Source organism: Pleurodeles waltl, chromosome 1_2 (assembly GCF_031143425.1).
Source record: "Pleurodeles waltl isolate 20211129_DDA chromosome 1_2, aPleWal1.hap1.20221129, whole genome shotgun sequence".
Taxonomy (NCBI): domain Eukaryota; kingdom Metazoa; phylum Chordata; class Amphibia; order Caudata; family Salamandridae; genus Pleurodeles; species Pleurodeles waltl.
In genome coordinates, this window is record NC_090437.1 from 1314568185 (window position 1) to 1314587388 (window position 19204).

Consider the following 19204-nt stretch of genomic DNA (forward strand, 5'->3'; position numbering starts at 1 on the left):
TCTGGCCCAACATGTAGAAAGCTCTGGTCACCAGGTGGAAGGTTCTTGCCTGATCTTCAGTGAGACAGGCATGCAACGCTTGTGGGCAAATCTATGGTTCTTCGTTGCACGTGACAACGTTTAGTCCAACAGTTGTACAGTTCAGGGATGATACCTTACGAGCGATTTCTTTTATTCGCGGGGTTATCGTAAAAGATCTGCGGTACTGTTACAGATATGGTGCACTGTCCCACTTTGCGCTGTGGCGTACCCATTGAGTGAGCACCAGGCGCAACCCGGGGTTTTGCGTCACCTCACAGAAAATGCGGTGTTCCCCGTGCAGGTGTGAGCCCCCACCTGTCCTGGGACCTGTGCATTAGTGAGAGGCTGATGGCTGTTTGATGCTGTCAGTCCACCTTTCACTAGAGAAAGGACCATGGCCTCTCTTAGGGCCATATGTACGAACACATTTTCCCATTGACACAGAATGGGAAAAACACTTTGATACATCTGGCCGTTAGTGACTGCAATGAGTGACTGCAATGAGTGAGTTCATGTGTTTGCAGAGGATGCCTCGGGGTCCCTATCATCCCTATGTCCCCTTCCAAGAGACCCTCTTGACTGTCATAAGTACCTGTGTTAAGAATTAAGTGCCAGTGCTGAGAAACGTAAAACACCAGCTCAAATTAAGCACCGGGACTGCCTTGCTTTGTCCCCTTGCCTCCTTCTTCCCCATCCTTCACATCCTGTCTCTTGCCATCCCTTATTCCTCCACTTCTCTTTGTTTTCTGTCTTTTTCTTTCCCCCTTTTCTGCCTTTCTCTCTCTTGATTGGTTCACACTCAGTACCGGTGGCCATCACCTGGCACCACCGGCACAAATTAAGCACAGCTTCTTTCCCATTCCCTTTTTCTTATTTTTCTCCGCTTATTCCTAACATGGGTACCGTCGGCCTTGCTTGTTTTGCAGCACTGGTGTTTATAATGTTGTGATTAATCGTATGCTATAGAAATTGTTAGGCGCCTTTGCATTATTTTGGTTCTCATTTTATGTCTGTTTGTTGTACATGTATGTATATGTTCGAGTAATGTGTAGAAGGCGATGCAAAATAAAATAATTCAAAGAAAGGAGCTTGCAATTAGAAAATAACAACAACAAAAACTACTCGCTAAACCTCCTCTCCTGAATTCGCCTCCATTAATAGCCTCCAAAAAGCTGATGTTTGAGTTTCATCCCTGAGATGGCTTTTTTGTCAGTACACACAAGTGTTCAGAGGGGAGCGCCTCCCTCCTTCCGTCTAGGCGCACAATTAACGAAACCGTATTAATTACAGAAAATAGGAGATGTAATGGGTAGTGTGCTGCTAATTGCATCAGTTCCAAACAGAATCAGATTAGATGCTGTGATGATAAACTCATTTATTTTAGATGACATTCGCTGATACCTGCCCCAGAATCCATGTGAATGTGGACATACTTTAAATGTCAGGTAATAACCTCCAAGGACCTCCAAGAGCCAGGATTATCAACCTTTGAATTTACATTTCCAAAGTCAAAGTCCAAGCCCTGGGTGTCGAATAACTATTGGTAAATATTTTTAGGTGAAAGTTATTTGACCTGCAAATCCCTGTCCATATATAGGTTTCCTTCTGGTAGAGGTTTTGGACTGGAACATTTCCGCAGCTGCTTTTAGCATCTTTCAGTTTGTCGGATTTTGCTTGAGATGGAGTTGGTTTTCTTTAGAGTAGTGGATTTGGAAAAGATGGCATTATAGTTTGGGGTACTTGTCACCTGTACAGCTCGGCTGTATCATTAGTCAGGTCTCGCAATACTTTGTGTCCGACTGAAGAGCAGGCTCATTCGAGAACCATTACAGCCAACAGTGAAGCCTTATAGCCCGCCATAGATCTCTACCGTCCATTAAAGGCCCGCCCAAGTGTTAAAGGCCTGAGCCAAAGGAGAGGACCTTTAACAAGTGAGCGGGCATTTAATGGCTGGTATAGCCCAGCTATGTCAGGCTATAAGGCTATTTGAACATTCCGCCACTAGAGGGCAGAATATTCTAATAAATAAAACACAGGCCTCAAGGTGCCCGAGGCATTTGTTCACACCACCAGCTGTGAAAGACACACATTGAAATGTTGATGCTCCGGGCTTCTATCAGCCACCAGAAGCCCGGAGCACTCCATGGTCTTCAATGGGGCTCGCAACATTCCAATGTTCTAATGAATGGTAGAGTGTCCAGTTGGCTTACCGTAGTGAGGTCAAAAGTGATGGCCCTTAAAAATACACACATTTGTGCAAAGAAAGTGTTTAGTGCTTTGCGGTACCACCAACCAAGGAGGATGATATTTAACAAATCAGGCATAGCTGTAAACTGCTGTAAGAAATTGTATTATTATTTGCAGTGGGTGAGTACCCACCTCAAGGAATAATCACAACCCTTGTCAGGGTGAACCGTCAAAATCAGTAAATGAAACTGAACTCAGCCCCCTGGCAGCTATGGCAGAGCAGACAGGATTCACTTGTGGGCTACGAGGCCTACAAAGGGGTGATGTTAACATTTTAAAGGGAGATTTTGACCTGTCAGTGTTTGAAATGCCATTGCCAGGCTACAAAAGCAGGCCGGAAGTCATGTTTTACACTGTCACTGTAGTGGGTGCCACAGTAAGTGCTGTAGTTCACTAGTGACATTTAACTTACAGGCCCTAGTTACATTTTGTAACATATGCAAGGGACAGATATATAAGTTAAATATAACAGTTAGGAGTATACCAGTTTCATCATACTGACACACAGGCACTTTACTACTGGCTAGCATGGGTAAAGTACACAGAGTTCTAAAGCCAGGAAAAAGATAGGGTCCAGCAAGAGGTCACAAATATTGGGCAACCACGGGCGACCACGCAGAAAAGGCTGACTTTCGACAGTCATCATCCCTTGTTGCAGGGGGCATGACTGTGCTACGGCCTTCACTCAAAAGTAGCAGTATTAACTGATTGGAAACAAGGACTAGATGGTCCCGGACCAGGCCTCGTAGATGCACAAACCTACTGAGGTTCACTGTGGCGTCGAGGATGTTGATGATGGAGGATACCCGGCACTGAAGAGCAAAAATACAACTGCAAGAGAATATAAGTATAACAAGCAAAGATGAGCTTCCAAAGGAAAGGCTTGTCCCAGGCCTTCGGGTGAGTTGGGGGAACGCTCTTCCTCATTATCTGGAGAATGGCAGGTGACAACGAAACTTTAGAAGACATGCGGAGAATGTGCATGGAAGTGACCAGTAAAAGCAGTAATAGTTTAGTACTGCATAAGAAAGGCTCAACAGCCCTCCCCGATAGTTACGGGCAAATAATGCTGCTTGATTCCATCAGGAAAGTTTTCACTAAGAACCTCTTGGATTATCTTCAAGCCCCGGAGGATGTCACCACCATTATACCAATGGAGCAGGCTGGTTTGAAACCAAACAGCTCCACCTTGGGTAGTATTGCAGCCCTGCAGGTGTTTTTGTAAATACATGTGGGGTTGTGGAGTATGCCTGTCTATGGGGCATATTTTGATTTCTCCATGGCTTTTCACCGTGTAGACAGACCTACCCTGTGGCGAAAGCTCAGAGGCTTGAAAATTGCAGATCATCTACTATAGCGTTATGGCCCACTGTAGCAGGCAATACCGACCATTAAAGGCCCGTTACAGCATTAAAGGCCCGAGCCAAAGGCGAGCGCCTTTAACAAGGGAGTGGGCCTTTAGTGGCCAGCATAGCCCAGCTACAGCAGGCTATTAGATCATACAACCCCACAGCTGCCGGGCTGGAGAGACCCAGGACAGGCTTCCAGTCTGCCTGGGAGCGCCCGGCTGGGCGCTCCCAGCCAATCCTGACGCAGCTCTGAGCAGCATCAGGATTGGCTCAGGGCAGGCTGGGAGCCTGTGCCTGCAGCAAGAAGATGGAGGAGCGGAGCGGCGCGACGGCGAGAAGTTAAGTGTTTTTTTTTTCTTAATTTAATTTTTATTCCCTCCCTTCACACACCGTCCTTCCCCTTTGCGCCCCATGAACCGCCACTGCTGTTTCATGTAAATATCTTGCCTGTACAATCTGTTACAGCAGCTTGATGTGGGGTGCCCTTGAGAGTAGACTGTATGATCTTTGCTGGGACTCTACTCAAACTTTAGAGCATGTTCTTTGCTTGGAACTTAGACATGATTGACAACCTGCTGTAGGCAATTGTTGCTCTGATGATGCTCAGATGATGATGAAATTTACTACAGTTTATGGTGATGTCCATCTCTCTTTTACTTCTACACTCTATGCAGAGACTCGAATGGAGTAAAATAGAGATCATCTTAATCTCAAATGGAGATAAGATCGTAAGTCAGGCACTGTGTTAGTTGAGCACTGTGTGTTATCGCATGCCTTAATGTGCACACGATTTTTTAGGTTCTGACGAAAGCCATACTGACCATTGGCAGCTTAGACAACCTGGCTGAAACATGCCAACCTGACGTAAGGATGTAGGAGTGCGTAATTCCCTCAATATACACCCAGCACTGTTTTTAACACTTGTCGAGGAGTACCACCATTAAATTATACCATCTGGTGGGTACCCGTAAGATAATTTTATCTTCACTTCTTTTCTCATTGCAACACGACCAACAAAATCCCTTCTCGGCTGTAATCAGGCATTGAAGCACACTGCTGACACGCTAGGTGTCCGGGTGGGACCCCAATGATGAAGCATGCCACCAACTAGGTTGGTAGTTGTGGGGTCTTCATAAAAAACCTAAAGGCATTTGTATTAATATCCAATGCTTTTCCATAAGTAGAGAGTATGGAACTTCTCTGATCAAATAAAATAAATTGGTAACATGCTTGTTTCCTATGTTTGTTGCTGATAATTGGGGAAGATAAACAAGCCACCTTCCTTCTCACTCTCTTTATTTTTCTTTCTCCTTCTGAGTGGCAGCTAAGTCAGAAGAAACTGAGGTAACTCCAGAAAAACAAATGCTCATAGTCCAGGGGATTACAGTCCAGGGCATGGTGCAGTCTACTAGCAGGATGAGTATGTTTCGCACCACAATTTTAACACCTAACAAACACCCTAAGTCAATTTGGAGATGGATAAAACCAACATCTGGGCCTGGGCCAGGATGCAAAGGCATGGACCTGCAGAGGTAGCCTCACCAAAGACCACTGTTTGACTTTTTGTTGCTGTGGAGCCTGTGGAGTTGGAATACAGCCAGCTTTCATTGGCGACCAAGCATCAATCATAGCATTCTTAGGCAGATACCTGCACACCACACACCCTTAATGTGTTCAGTATTATTAGCATATCACAAAACACAACACCAAAGGGCCTGATAAATGCCATAATGTGTGCGACAAATTGACCATCCACGTGGGACACTACAAGTAACACGATGAAACAGGATGAAAACCATAACTGTGACAGCGTAAAGAAACATCCTGCTTCCAAAAATTGCCCCAGCCATGTAAATTAATGCCTCTCACCCCTCAAGCAAAAAGATGATGGACAGAATGTTCAGCAATGTCAAAAATTCAACCCCAGTCAGAGATCTGGGCCTAAATCCATCGTTTTGTGCTCCCTACGCCATTCCAATTTGGACCCTGCCATGTGCAAATCAGTCTTGATCCTGCTCCCCAGTGATACCCCAAAACCGGTCCCAAGATGCTTGTTTTTTGGTCCAGGGAGGAGCTGGCCTGGCAGTTCGAGCTGGACTGTTCCTATGAGGAGCAGGGTCAGGACTGATTTGCATCTGGCTGGGTCCAAACTGGGCTGCCATGGTGGGCAAACAAAACAATGAATTCGGATGCATCCCAAGTGATTGCCAGTGGTTGAGATTAATTCACGCATTCTATCCATCACCTTGTTGTTTTTGCATCCCACCCCTAAAGAGCGAGCCCCTATAGCAGTATGGTGTGAGAGACAGTGTCAAAAGTAGGGAGGACATCAGGGAGGTCCAAGGTGGATGAGCCAGTTTTATTCAAGATCCCCCTATCACTGCGACTAGCACCGATCCAGTCACCACAGGTAGCAGTGGGGAGATATTAATCAATGCCATCCTTGCACAGGGATCCGTGGGTGATCTGAGTTTAATACAGTTGGTAATTTTCAAAGTCAGTTCAGGTGTGATGGGATTAAGTTCCAGAATGGCCGGTACTTTAAGAGGAGTGGTATGCACCCTTAATTTGAGGAGACTGAAGGCAATGAAACGATGGTCGAGCCTGCGAGTGTATGCGCTTGCACATGCGTCTCGCTTTGAGACGCTGTTGTGTTCAGTAAAGGGCTTGGAGCCCGCCTGTCTCTCACCATTTGTTGGTTTGTGTGGCACTCTTCTTTATAGCCTCGTAATTCGTCAAAGCATGTCTGGCACCATTTCCATTTCTTTGTGGAGCAGGTGTCAAGCACTAATTGATTTCAACTTAATTAGTGCCCGTCCGCTGCTCCCGACATGATCGAGGTTCTATTTTGTTCTAACTTCTTGTGCCACACAAACAGAAGGCTTATGACTGGCAAAAATGTGCCCAGCAGGACAAACAGAATTGCAAAGTTTTATTTTTCAAAGGTAACTTTTTTTCTTTTGCTAAGTCGTTTTTTCTCAGTTTCCACTCATGTTTTGTTTTTGTTTTTGCTTATGGGTGCTGTTATCAAAAGATGACTATTAACTTGTTCGAAATATGCGAGACCTATTGCATTGCAAATGCTTGTTTATTTTACTGTCAAAAATTTGCAGCATTTTCTGAGCAGACTGTACTCTAAGAAGGGACAGTGACGCTGCAACAGTGGGGAGCTGTCAGATCTTTAAAATGCTGATGACCTCCCTTTGTTCAATCAATCAATCAGTGATTTCTAAAGCGCAGCTAATCCCCCGTAGGGTCTCAAGGCGCTATTGTAATCCAGGTGTCTCCAATGAGTAGCTCGTGAGCTACCAGTACCTCTCCGGCTACCTGTAAGTAGCTCTCCTGTGGTCAGTCAAGTCTACTAATATAGAGGCATTTGCTAGGTTGAGTTAATATTTATAGCAAAATTAAAAAGCGCATATTTGAGACAAAAATGTGTGTATTTCAGAACTCATAAGGTGATGTTTGGAGAAAAATAGTTGAATGTTCAAAATGTATTTAAAGCTATTATTTGAGTGACAAATAGTGGTTTTGGAGAGACATAGTACTCATATTATTACTTTGGGTTGCTACTTGATTACATCTATGGCTGTTATGTGTTACCCATGTAGACGCATTTCAAACTGATTATTCTTTTTAGGTCGAGCGTTAGCGTTCGGCCTGCTGTATACTAAAGTATACAATAGAGTGAGTTCCAGCATTTTGATTTGTTAGTTGCAGTGCCCTTCAAAAATCCTTGCTTGCTAGTGGTCAGTCCTGCCTCTTTGTCCTGCCTTTTTTCACTTTGGAAGCAGCACAAAGTACTGTGTAATTGCACTATGTCCTGTTTATCTCTTCTGTAAGGGACTTTTTTTTGGCATTTGCCTGTTTCACCTCAACAGTGTGGGTGCTTGTTCAGTCCCTCCTCCCCACCACCTACCTCTTTAAACATAAACCAACAGCAGAGGGGGGCTTTTCCAGGGCCAGCTCGCCCTCGCTCTCTTTATGTTCAGTCTGTGTGGCAAGAAAAGTCCACTCAGTAATTTACAACGCTAGGAGCTCTAACTCAAGGAAACACCAGAGCACTGTATTCCCCCACCTCACCCCCAGCTTTGTAAACTCCTAACCGGACTTTTCTTGCCACACAAATGAAAACAAAAACGCAGCGCGATTGCGCTGCGTTTTTTTTCTTTTCATTTGTGTGGCAAGAAAAGTCCAGTTAGGAGTTTACAACGGTATTAGCTCTAACTCGAGCAAATGCGTGACCCGTTGTATTGAAAATGCTTGTTAAATGCTCTGGGTTACGTCCGATTCTGTCATCTTCACAGGCTGCAGCAGCCCCTCCCCAAACTAGCACGACTATCAGACGGCCCCTCTCACACACTCAATTACAATGGACAACCCTGACCTGACACAGCATGTGCTGCGTCTCCTTGGACCCCTCCTTAGGGCATGACAAGGAGGAGTCACCAGGGGAGACGCTGCTTCTGAACAGCAGCGTTCATTCTCCCCTCCCAAGGACGATTAGTTGCTGCTATGCAGGAGTTCTCTCTTCGTTATCCCACTGAGTGGCAACACCTCCATTCACTCTGGCCGGGAGAAATATCTCTTCTACACTAACTTAACAAATCCAGAAATAAACGGGAAGGCAAGCCAATCACTTACCTCTTTTTTCACTTTTTTCACTTAATGGAGAGGTCCTGTCACTCTGTAAGTGCCATCTGCAACATATTCGCCATGCCTTGCAGGCAGAGGGTGGCCAGTCTTTTCTTTACTTTTGTGAAACCAGGGTGCCACAGAAAGTATTTAGGAGTTGTTGGAAAAATCAGATCTTTCATCATGGAATTCTTTCTCAAACAACATGCAAAATAATGCCCCTTCTTACAATGTAAGTGAAACTGAAAGAGACAGAGGTCTGTAGTTTAATGCTTAGGACGCAACAGTGAGTAATGTGTTGTCTGCTGGGATGTTTTCCTATGTTGAACAGGTTTTATTCTGCACACACCCTGCTCACCCATTCTTTCTGTGGTCGATAAATGGATCGTTGAGTTAATGACACCTGTTACAGCGCCATGAAATGCCGGAAAATGCTTTGGAATGCTTTTACAACAACTCAAATTGTACGCACCTTTCTGCTTTTTATTCCCTGTTTCTGGAATGCTCTGCTTTTGGACTCTATTACACTAGTGTCTGCAACTCATTTCATTCTTCCACACCGAATACATCATCGTCCTTTTATCACATTTCCGACACGCTGTGCTGATTTTTTCCATTTGGTTGCCAATAGTGGGCTCAAGCACTATTTCTTGGGCGCTAATGCTTATTCATGGCACAAGTCTTAAAGAAAATAAGTGGGGAGACTGACTAAGTTAGACACTATGCAAGTGACATCACGGCACATGACACTATGGCGTGTGAAATCGCACCTGGAATCACAGGTAGTGGCATCACAACCCATGACCTGACAGGAAATGACATCACAAGAAGTGAGATCTGGTCTTAAGACCTCACGCATATGCTTACCGCAGGAAAGCAAAGCCTTAGCTAGGGATCCCATTGCCCGTCGTGGAGCAAATGTTTTCTTCAGCTTGGGCCGAGTGTAAAGTGCAGAATAATTGTAAGTTTTCCTTTAGAAAGTGTGTATTCTAGTGTTATTGCTGTTCTTTTTTATTTGTTTTTTTAAGACAGGAAAAAAAAGAGTGCAGGAAATAAAAAGTGGAAAATGAAATTAGCGAGGAAGCTGCGTAATTGAGCTAAGACGTGCAGCACATAGTGTCTGCGAGAGGCAAAATGCCTACAGCACCTGGTATTCCCAGGCGGTCTCCCATCCAAGTACTAACCAGGCCCAACGCTGCTTAGTTTCCGAGATTGGGAGCATTCAGGGTGGTATGACCGTAGGCAGGAAAAGCTGCAGATTCAGCTCTCTTCTGCTCACCAAGCCCACCACCCGGAGCCGTCTGCTCTTAATCGCACCTGCACAGGCTCCCCTTGGGAAGTCGGACATGCGGTCACTGCCAGAGGCCCAATGCCCCAACCCACATGGAACAAAATTTTTAGGGTCGAGCCTGCGTCGCATGCGCTTGCGCATGCGTTTCTCTTGCGAGACGCATTAGTAGTTAGCAAAGGGCTCGGAGCCCCACCCATGTCACGTCAGTGTCTTTCATTGGTTCGTGGGCTTGACTTTCCAAAATCTGCTTACTTTCATTAGTGGAAGGCATGCATACGTCATGCCTTTTCCGGTGGTTAGCCCTCCTCGAGCGCAGCGACCAAGTACTGAAAACATGTGAGGCGCACTGTTTTCTGTCCGGTTTGTGGACTACTTTTTATCTTTTTTTGCAGCGCTATCTCGCTTGGCAGAAGTTGAGCACTTTGCATGAAATCGACCCTGTTACATAGTTAATTGCACTTTTGCCTGTTACGTAGATAATTGCACTTTTGCCGATAGGTTTAATGTGGCAAGAAAAGTCCGGTTGGGAGTTTACAACAGCTAATAGCTCTAACTCGGAGAAATGCAAAACCTGTTGCATTGCAAATGCTTGTTTTACTTCACTGCTGACAACACTGCCGGATGCAGTGATGTAGTCACTGCTGACAATCATGGATGGGGTGGTCACTATGACATCACCAGCATTAGTAGCCCGGGGTGATTTTCACTGACCATAAGTAGCTCTTATTACAGAAAAGGTCAGAGACCCCTATTCTAATCGGTGCACTAATGATCCAAGTCGTATAACATTTAGCATGAGTAGTTTTAAGTGTGTTTTTCAAACCTTGAGTGCACTTGTGTATTGTTCTTTAGTTACGGGCAATCAGTGCTTAATGTGTTTAAAAATAAAAGTGCCAGGGGCACAGTATTTCTCCGGAGTCTGCTATAGCTGGCACCACCCACAGCTCCTGCCACTGCATGCCAGTATTACATCCTAACCATCACACTCACATGGGACATTTTGGGCTATTCCAGGTCACCTCAAACTTTAAGTAGCTTTTTTTTAACATTTATATAGCACGGACCCGAGCCAAAGGTATTGGAGCTCTTTACACGAGCACCAGTTACATTACACAAGGACACATTTATTTTTGGTAGGCACAGGGAGATTAAGTGATTTGCCCAGAACTACAGGAGGTTGAGCCGACGCTGAGACTTGAATCGGGCTCCCCAGCTTTAAAGTTGGCAGCTCTGGCCGTTACGCCACATCCTCTCCTAGTGCAAGGTGTAGAATTAAAACACCCTGCTGAGTTGCTCAGCTCAAAATTAGATAGACAGCGCCGCCATGCACTGGACACTCAAAAACCTGCCGGGAGTGTAGGAATAAATGCTAGTGGTGAGCACCAGCAAACACCGGTACAAATTAAGCACTGTAGCCAAAAGTAAACTGTCCATTCCTACCTCCTGTTAACAGACTCTGTTCAGGGACAAAAGATCCTCCCTGAATCAGTCGCCCGCCGGCACTGAGTATTTTACTATGAGTTTTGCAAAGCAAGCGCTTCCTCTAGACAAGAACTAGTTAGTCACCTTTCTAGAAATATTACCACATAAGAACAGTGAAGAAAGCACATATTGATTATTAACCACACCTTACTGATTCTGGGTGCTGAGCAATAGAAGTTTCCTGGACCACAGATTCTTTGAGTAGGGGGTAACTAGGCAATGCACAGTGAGTCACCACAAATGATTATACTTGCATGAACGTAGCTATCAAAAGTGCAGCAAGTGCAGTGGCACCAGGGCCCAGAGAGTTTAGGAGCCTACGGCACATGAAGTGGCACTGTTTTTCTCACTACTGACCCTGGGGAGAGGAGGACATTTTCCTTGTCTGCACCACTTCTGTCTGTTGCCTTTACCTCTCCAGGAGAGGTGTGGGATACTTTTGGGAGATATCATCAGGGAGGCAGAAGGCTCCTCCTATACCCAGGACTACTGGAATTATGCGGTAGGGGAGGGCCAAATTATGTAGCAAGGTTGACTAAACTATGCAGAAAGAAAAGGCAAATTGTGTGCCATAGTGTGGTAAATTGTGGCAGTATTAGTTCATTACTTTGTCATTTTTACACATAAGAACTTTCAGGGCATAGGTTTCACCTCGTTAGTACCAGTTTAATATCTAAATACAACAACTTGCAACAGAAGGGTGGTCAGTCAACCTCTGCGAAGGGCTTTCCACTGCACGCCAAGATCTGTGAGATTGTTTAAGGAAATGTTGATCTGTTTGAGCTAGAAACAAATACCTTTTGTTAAAATCTGGGAATTATGAACCAAATAATGGATTACATGGCAAATTATTATTCATGCAGAAAATGCAGTGCCGCAGAATCTCATAGTTCCAGTAGCCCTGCCTACTTGGCAGAATTTGGCCACTCCACGCCATTCTTGTAATGCAGAGTTCCAGCCAAATTCGGCCAACCGCTGTGTGGCGGACTTTTTTTTCCACAAGGCTCCAGAAATGCAACTGCGAGGGAGATTTGGCATCCCCTAGTGCAATTTTCTAGTGCGGGCAGTCACGGCCAGAGGGCTGCTTCTCGAGTAGATTTGCTGCTGCTCAAGTAGATTCTCTATTACAGCGCCATCAAAATCAACTCGAACGGCTGCGCGCTCTGGCATGGTGCCGTTCTTGCAGATTTTTCAGTGCTGCTCTCTCTACTGGAGCTAAATTGCAGCGCGACGTATATTTTCCACCCGTTGGCAGAACTCCATGGAATCTTGCAAAGTTTTTTTCTAACTTCTTGAGTTCCGCCCACCCCTAGAGAAGAGGAGGATTGCTACTTCAGCGTGTGAGTCTGAACCGTTAGTTCAGCACCTGAAGTTATAGCAGGAGTGGTTATGTGTTCTGTGCATGAAGGTAAAAGTACCTGGCTTTCCTGACAACTGTGGTTGTGCACTGTTATAGCTGCCTGCCTCGCTGAGGCAGGAGCAGTTGTGTGAACAGCCAGCCAGGAGTATAGCACCCAGTGGCTCAACGAATGTGAATCTTTTTTGGTGAGATATAGAATGCAAGGTTTCCTGGATCTGCAACCAAGATGGCGGCACCATAGATGTTATTTATGACCTTGCATTATGTTCCTCTAGTATATATCATACAGGTTCTTGTACAAGGCTTGCAATATCTCACCATTGCACTTACAGCATTGAATCTAGGATTCCTGTTTCTATCACCAGCAGATTAATTACAATGCAGATCACATAGCCAGACTCACAAGACTTTTAGAAGCAGAACCGTTGGACGAGACATCCATCTGCTGCCTTCACAATCTGCCTCTCTGCACTTACAGTCGGACTCAAATGTGTCTCCTTGAGACTGGTTTGGAAGGGCATTCAAATGTGACTCTTAAACCAATGACACAGATAATTACAGAGTTGTCAACACCATACTTGCACAAGGGGTGTTTATGAGACAATTTGCATAAAATCCATTTCATGAGAAATTGCATCAATCCATGTCAACAAAAAAACAGCAGACATCTAAAACTAAAATAACCTACCACACAAAAAGGTGTACACACAGGACAGTTAACTAGATAAAAATGATAAAAAGAAAACGATGGTGAATCTCTGTGCATTGGGGGGCATATTTACAAGCCCCTAGCGCCACCTTGTGCTGCCCTAGCGTCATTTGTTTACACTAAGGCAGCGTTAAGGAGGCCTTTCTCCCACATCGTATTCATAAAGTGGCTCAATTGCGCCACTTTGCAAACCTTGCGCCACATTATGCCTGCGCAAGGCATAATGTATGCAAGGTGAGGCGTTCCGAGGCAGGGAGGCCTGAAAAATGGTGCAGTGAAGTTTACAACATTTCACTGCGCCATTTTTTCCATCATTTTTAATGTCTGCTCAGAGCAGGAGCTAAAATGATGCACCCATTTTAATCAATGGGCCTCCCAGTGCTTTGAACCACTAGAATCACATTTTTTGACTCTAGTGCGGCAACGTGCCACAATAGCGTCAAATATTTTGACGCCATTACCCTAATGACCAACATGGTGTACCGTATTGAAAATACTGTGCAACCAGAGTGTTGCTAGGTGGGGCATGGGTGACGCAAGAAAAGTGGTGCATTGGGACCTATGCGCCACGTTCTTGTAAATATGCCCCCAGATGTTTTGTTTGATGTAGATGTATTGAAGGACCAGCTACAGGCAACAGGAAGGAGGTGATAATTTCGGAATAATGGCCACAAGGCTGGGTCTTAGACCCTGATTAGCGGGGATATGCTGAGGAAGAAGGTGGGAGACAAACTCTCTGAAGGAGTCTGGCCACACTGGAGTTACCCCCATAGAAGGTAATATTGTCACCTCACAATTCAACATCCGCATAAAGATTCTAGCATGAACGTCAGTTCACCAAAAGGAAATGACATCACACGCCATTTGACCTTTACATTGGCTCACACACATCCTTACACATACACACACAATCACACATACACACTCTCCCACATAAACACACTCTCACCTGCATGCATGCACGCACACAAAATGCAGGTAAAAACATTTTTTACTTACCTAGGGAGGGTCATATTCCAGCTAATTGTACTCTATTTTTATTACATTAATAGTGAATAACATGTTATTATGCTATTGGATACCCTGCTAATAAAATTAAGAAATATATAAATTAATAACTGACCGTTAACCAACAGGAGAAGAAACAGGTTACAATACCAAAAGCCCTCCTAATGACGAGGGCGTGCTTAGGTCGCAGCCGGAGAGTTACTGGAGTTTCAAAAAGTGTCTTTGTTGTGAAAGCGCATTGAGGCAAGCCTTGGCTGGGGCACATCTATTTCTTACCAGCAAGCTGGGATGAGCTCTTCCTCTGATGAAAAGTACTTTTCGATTAAATGGTTGCCCAAGAGTGGTGAATTAGGGCCTGATTTAGAATTTGGGTTTACTCCATTACAAACGTGAAGGATATCCCCGTCCACCGTTATCACGATTCCATTATGTCCTACGGACATCGTAATATGACGGACAGATATCCGACATGGTAGTGATGGAGTAACCCATCTGCCAAACTCTAAATCAGGCCCTTTGTTTCTAAGCCTACATGTTTTCTTAGGCCTCTTACTCCACCTTCAACGGGTGAACTGAGCCAGGACCGTAGAACGGATCTCTGTCATAAATTGTGTTAGAATGTCGATAACAAAAATATAATTTGCAAAAGTAAAGCTCCATTGTGAGTAGATTTTCTATCATTAACTCCAGTGGAACAATATTTTGTAAAAGATATGTAATTTGGGCCAAGATATTCTGGTACTATACATCATTTCGTGCATTGAGACACACGCACCCATCTCACCAAGTAACGCAAAGGTTGCCTGTAGTGAACTGTGGCTCCGTTGACACTTTCAAATTGATGTCAAGCAATGGTCTGTATGGTACTTGCGTTTCGACTTCTAAGGTATTATGAGAAATACCAAAAAGCGTTGACTTCATAATAGAGAACTTGTAGTGACATGAGGTCCTCGCCCAACGCTGCTGTCCCATGAAACAACATCACGGCGAACTACAGAACACAAGGGAGTGATTTATAGTTTGACGGACAGTACACCATCTGTCAGGTTGGCCGAGGATATTACCTCTACCACCCTGGCAGGATACTGTCCATCAAATGTAGAGATGACCGCGGCCCAGTGGCCATCTCTGTACAATGAAAGGAACTGCTGTTACGGCATCAATGAGGTCAATGGCATCCTCTGTCAACAAAACAAAAAAGGGCCATCTTTCTCTAAATGAGGTGGGAAGACAGAGGGTTTGGCAGACCGATTATACCATGGCGTTTGAGGCAGAGTGCCTGTCTGCAAAACTCTAAATCAGGCCCTAAATGACAGAGAAACTCACATCTCCCTAAGTGAGGGCTACTCGGTGAGGCAGATAAATAGCCAGCATACAGGAACAAGCATTTGCAATGCAATGGGTCTCGCATATTTCGAACAAGTTAATTGTCATCTTTTGACAACAGGGCCCACAAGCAAGAACAAAAAAAACATGAGTGGAAACTGAGAAAAGATGACTTAACAAAATAAAATAAAGTTAGTTTTAAAAAATAGAACTTTGCAATTTTGTTTGCCCTGCTGGGCACGTTTTTTCCAGTCACAAGCCAGCTGTTTGCGGGGCACTGGAAGCTAGAACAAAATAGTACCTCGATCACATCGGGAGCAGCGGATGGGCACTTATTACGTTGAAATCAATTAGTGCTTGATTCCTGCTCCACACAGAGCAACAGAAATGATGCTAGATATGCCTTGACGAATTACGAGGCTGTAAAGAAGAGTGCCATGCGAACCAACAAATGGTGAGCGACAGGCGGGCTCCAAGCCCTTTACTGAACACAGCAGAGTCTTGCATACGAGATGCATACGCAAGCGCAAGCACTTCGAGGCTCGACTCTAAAAAACGCTACAGATGGACTCCAAAGATCTCATTAGAGCCTAGCTAAGACCACATGCACATTCTGTGATCAACCTTCTCCTGTGGACATGTACAGGTGAAAGTAGTCCTTGCACTAAAGATGATACACACATAGAGCCCATTCACAAAGGTAAACTTAGACCAAAAGTATAAGTTTACGACTTTCGGTATTTACAAAAGTAAGTTACGAATAGTATTTTTATGTCTGCACTCGAGATTGTACTCCGCACCCGGAGTCGAATCTCTGCACCAGGGGTGGAATCTCCATATTGGGGGCGAATCTCTACCACGAGTGCGGACGTAAAGATACTATTCGTAGCTTACCTTTGTGAATACCAAAAAGCAGTAAGGTTAGACTTTTGGTCTATACTTAGACCAAAAGTCTAACTTTACCTTTTTGAATCAGGCCACATGGACTGCCTGGTTAGTAGGTAAACCAGGATTAGGATATGTGAACCATTGAGTACTAAAACCAGCAAAAGTGCCAAGACCAGCATGGAACATCGGATCTCTGTCCTTATTTTCAGCACTGAGAGCATTGTCGCAATGACTTTTAAGGATGTACACTGTGACGTCATCTTTGAGGAAACAGTAGAGACTGCGACCTGTTCAAAGAGCATGATGCTGCAGGGACAGGAGAAGTGGTCTGCCATGGACCACTGATTTACACCTAATCCAGCAGACCATCCCACCTGAACCACTAACTTAGGACAATGCACTACCAACTGCATCCAGAAAGTTTCCCTGGGAAAATCCAGTAGCCATGCATAGTGAAGGCTTTGCCCGTGTGTAGCAGGTCTCTACGTCAGCCTCCAGGAGGCTGGACTCTCATGCTGGAGGCCTCTTTGCCATGTGTAGCACTTTGATGAAAAGTGAGTGGTCCTCCATAGGACCTCAAGCTGTGGACTACAAACTGGTAATGTTATACGTGCCATGTCCCCAGGTCTGCGGGGAGAGGAGCTGTCCCGGGGAACTCCATCTTAGTGGGAGGCCCTAGGGGTGTAACGCAGGCCCCTGCAGCCCCTGAGACACTGGGGTCCCCCAGCCCTTCAGGGGCCCCATAATTCTTCAAGGGTTACCCATTCAGCCAAGACTCAGGGTCTCCTCTTCACATTCTGCAGGGGGCCCCTCATTGTGCGTTACACCACGGGGAGGCCCAGGAAGGGGGTGGCCCCTGAGGTCGTGGTGGAGTGGTTGTTGCTCCATAAGTAGTGAGTGCCCTAGTTTCCCCAGACTGACCCTGCGGAGATCAGAGAGTTGAAATGTGCAGAGGCTTGGAGCATGGACACACAGACTGGTTATTTACTATCTGCTGTGGACAGGAGCTGTTCCCAGGAGCCCCAGGTGAGCAGGAGGTAATATACATATCATGTATTAGTTGGAAGAATTTAAAATGCATCTTAGGTGCAAACTGCACCAATATCTATAATGAAACTTCCCGACCAATACAGGCAACATACCCGGTGTTTAATTTGTGCCGGTGGTTTCAGGTGACGGGCACGGGCATGAATTTTTATGGACCGGGGCTTATTTTTCAGCTTCTGAATGTGATCCAGAGTAAGAGAGGGAGAGAAAGAGAGAGAACGGAAGAAAAACGAGGAAAAAATAGAGGAAGGGAAAGACACGAAAACAGTGACAAAGAAAAAGCAGGGATCAGAGTGAACCTGAAAGAGTGGAATAAAGAAACAGATGACAGAAAGGGCAGGCAGCCGTGGAATTTGTCAACTTTTGACACCCCCACTCCTCTCTTTCACATATTGAGCACTGGGCATGCGCAGTATGGTTTTGTGTTGCCACCTATCAAAATGGTGAGGAATACTGTATCAGGGGTTGATTAGTTCACACTGGAGGGAACAGTACATCAGAAATAACAGATATTTTTAAAGGTCCAGATATTACTTTAACAGAGAACTCTTTTCAAACCATATATAATCGATACAATTAAAAAGCCAGAATGCTACAATTAGTTTCCCCTTTACATTTAGAAACTATTATGTTCCTCGTATAAAATAGTCTATGACACAACTGAATGTATACTCTGAAGTGATTCATAAATTTTACGCTCTGATTAATACCAATGTCTCATCCTGTCCATTTAATTCAAAGAGCACTTCTCCTAAACCTCTCCCTTGCTAAGGCTCAGCAGATTTATTACAGCCAGGCATGCTTCTAATTCATGACCATCATTTCATCATCCTCAGCTCACTTAATACTTTCTAAATTAGCATAAGCTAATGTACATCTAATTTCTGTGCTAATCAATGTTTTACGCAAAACATGATTAGCTTTGCGTATCACATTTAAAGCAAATGCACCGACTTCATAAAACCATTACAAGAAAAAAAATCTTCTGTCATTTTTCACAAATACATATTTACAATTTATCTGATTCGGTAAATATTGAGTGTTACTGATGTGGTCACTTCTGACCAGTCCTTAATTTGTAACAAAGTGTCAGGCCCCTGTCAGGAAGCCACTGCAGCTTGCATCACCCCTTGCCCCTGCCAGGGCTGCCGATGACAGTTTCAGCACAACCACTAACCATCCCTCACCTACAAGTGTGACAATTCAGACTATTCCAGGAGCCAACAGCTATAAGAGCGACTTCAGCAGCAGGTTTAGGGCCAGATGTATCAAAAAAACGATTTATGTTTCTTAAATAGCGAATTTTAAGAAATCGCCATTTAAGAAATGCAAAATGGTACGTATGATTTTTGCAATTCGGTAATAGCAATTTCTTAAAATTCGCAAATGCTTTTACTGCATCGCAAATAGAGAATCTGACCCCATTCGCACCTATGGGCCTGTTGTGAATGTTTTTGCATTTCCGAAATTGCGAATTCCAGTTAGGCATTCGCAAATTAGGAAATGCAAATCCCAGGGTGCTGGGGGCCTAAGGCCCCCTCTGCTGCACCCCAAAAATATATTTTCAGACATGTGAAGCACACACATGCCTTAGGGGCATGTGTGCGCTACATGTTAATTTTAAAAATGCATTTATAATGCATTTTTTAAATTAGCACATGTTTACCACCAAACTTTAGTTTGTGTTAATTGCATTTCCTAAATGCCCAATTCGCATTTAGGAAATGCTTGATACATGTGCTCAAGAAATCGCAAATAGGAATTCCCTATTTGCGATTTCCTATTTAGAGAATCCCAATTTGCGATTCTCTAAATGGGGTCGCAATTTTAAGGAATCAATA

At 44.6% G+C, this 19204-nt stretch overlaps 1 protein-coding gene and 1 pseudogene across 1 annotated transcript in view; both read right to left on the minus strand.

Moving 5' to 3' along the window:
• The window catches only part of FBXO41 (F-box protein 41), a 437558-nt gene that overhangs the window by 256930 nt on the left and 161424 nt on the right, over nt 1–19204 (minus strand). The gene's annotated exons all lie outside the window — the stretch shown is intronic.
• Nucleotides 9388–9496, minus strand: LOC138257458 (5S ribosomal RNA; annotated as a pseudogene).